This window comes from Melospiza georgiana, chromosome 12 (genome assembly GCF_028018845.1).
Source record: "Melospiza georgiana isolate bMelGeo1 chromosome 12, bMelGeo1.pri, whole genome shotgun sequence".
NCBI classification, from domain to species: Eukaryota; Metazoa; Chordata; class Aves; order Passeriformes; family Passerellidae; genus Melospiza; species Melospiza georgiana.
In genome coordinates this window covers 392,401-395,000 of record NC_080441.1, presented here as the reverse complement: position 1 = coordinate 395,000, position 2,600 = coordinate 392,401, and positions in this window count along the sequence as shown.

Sequence of the window (2,600 nt, the reverse complement as noted above, 5' to 3'; positions counted from 1 at the left end):
CAGAGCAAAACGCGGTCCCCAGTGGGTGCCCACCCGTTATGGCCGATTTCCAGCGGGGCTGGGGCAGGTGAACTTTCAGTACCGGCCCCAGGAGTGGCTGGTCTGTGGGTCCGTGGATTTCCCTCGTCCCTTACACCGAGGATGCGAGGAAAAGGCAGAACAAACTCGGGATAACAGCAACAAAATCCACCCGCGCTTGAGCTACGAGCCGGCGGCGAGGGGAATATTCCATCCACCCTAAATAGCTTTTAAACCGCGCTGTATCGCGGTTAAATTAATATCCTTAACAAGCGTAAAGACAAGTAGTTTTTCTCCTGCCATAAACATATTGCATCTCCGGTGTAATTATATGCAAACCAGGAGCGAACGAGACATTTCCATTGTAGCTGTCACTCAACGGAGAGGGAAGCACATGTACATTTGAACTTCAGAGATCCGGGCTGGAGTAAACAGGTCTGAACTTCGGCAAGGGGAGGGGGCGAGGAATATCAAAGGCCAGACGAAGGCAGGCAGAAAGACCGGAGTGGCGAGGAAACGTAGGTGCCAGCGGGCTCCATCCTGCACCCCGGGGAGCCGGGCTGGCACCGACGCTGGCAACCTCGCCCGGGCACCAGGGTCTGTTGCTCGTGTTGTGGTGATGGGAGAAGTTTCCCCCCTAAAATGAAGATAACCGTTCAGCTGCGCGGGAAATATGCATCAGGCTCGGAAGCGAGTGGGAAAACCGCAAGGACCGGTTCAAGTGCTGCAGAATAAATTGTGCCCTGTCGCCCAAATGGGGGCGAGGCAAACCCAGGAGTAGGGAACAACGGGTGTCGCAGCCCTGCGGGGAGCTGAAGCGGCTCCTGCATCTTGGGGCGCCCACGCACCAGAGTCACCCCAGGAAGGGCCACCTTCTGGAAGGGGAAAGCACCCCTCCTCATCTCCCCCATCCCCTACCGCTCGCTAAGCCATCGGCGGGAGGAACAGTGCAAACCGGGCAGGGGGGAAGCCGGGGCCTCGGCGCCCCGGCCCGGCCGAGAGCATCCGCACCCTCCGGCCGCCCCCTTGAGAACCCCCCCACGCCTCCGAGGAGCAGAGAGGCTGGGGGGAAGAGGCGAATATCTCAATCAGCGAGGAGGTGACCTGTGACCCGAAAGGTGGCTCTATTGTCCCGCTGTTGCGGGGGACACAGACTTTAGGCAGCCTTTCTGCGTGACTGAGCCCTGAGGGGCAACCGCAAGCCCAGGGCTCCGGGGAGGCATCCCGGCCTCGGGAGCCGCCGGGCCGGCAGCGGCTGCCGGGGCACAGCCGCCCCTTCCCCGGCGTGCCGAGGCCGCTGCCTTTTCGCCCCGACTGTTTCCGAGCCCGCGCCCGCAGTACGCGGCCCCCTCCTGCCCCGGGCCTTTCTCCGGGAGCCGGGCGAGGCTGGGCAGACGCTCCCCGCCCAACGGCGAGCACCTGTGGGACGGAGAGGCCCCGACGGGTGACCCTGGTCGTGCTGAGTTGGGGTTTGACAGGCAGAGATTCTCCGAGGAGCCGAAGGGGATAAAGCGGGAGGAAGAATAAGGAGGGGTTGTCCCGGGAGGAGCCCTCGCCCCGGTTGTTCAGCCGGTCGGCCCCGTGAGCGCGGCGGGGCCGGGCGCGGGGCGGCGCTGCGGAGCGGCCGGGCCGGCCCCGACGGCCGCCGAGCCCCGCGCTGCCCCCGGCCCTGCCCGCGCACGGGGGATGTGGGGCAGACACAAAGGATGTGGGGCAGGCAGGCACGGGGGATGTGGGGCAGGCACGGGGGATGTGGGGCAGGCAGGCACAAAGGCTGTGGGGCAGGCAGGCACAAAGGCTGTGGGGCAGGCAGGCAGGCACGGGGCTCTGTCCCGGCACCAGGCCCGCTCCCGTCCTCTCCCCGGGGCCTCACAGCAGGTGTAAACACCGGCACCAAACCCCTTTCCGGGCCCCGTTTGAGCCGGCACCCCCAGGGGCTCTAAACAGCGGTCTCTAGCTGCCGAGGGTCACCCCCGGGGAGATGCCGAGCTCCGGGAAGCAGATTCCAGCCCATCCTGGGCACCGTCCTCAGCCTGCTGCGGGTCCCTGAGGCGGCTGCGGGGACAGCCCGGGAGTGCCGGGGCTCCAGCGCTCTTCTCCTTGCCGGGAGTCCCAGGGGAGAACGTGGGGTTTCCTCTCGCTCCCAGCTCTTCTCCCCCAGCACTGGGCACAGCCGCGGCCGGAGCTGCAGGGTGGGCAGCGGGACTCGCCCTCCATGCGGCCCCGGGCGGGAGCTGCCGCGGCCGGGACTGCCCGGAGCGGAGCCGTTCAGGGCTCAGTGGGATCTGAGGGGGTCTCGGGTGGGATCTGAGGGGGTCTCAGGTGGGCCCGACACCGGGGCTCGGCTCACGCCCTCAAGTGCGGCCCCGCGCATCGGCGGGCACACCGGCAGCGGGCACCGTGGGCGTCTCCCGCAGCCGGCATTCCAGTAAGACGGGGACACGATTTCGCCAGCCCAGATGATGTGTTGGAACAAGGTGTTGGACGATTTAAATATTTTAAGCAATTAAAACGACAATTTTCCACGGCTCGTCTTTCGCCATCCTCTCTCCGGCCGCATCGTTCAGAGAGTCTCCCGCAAA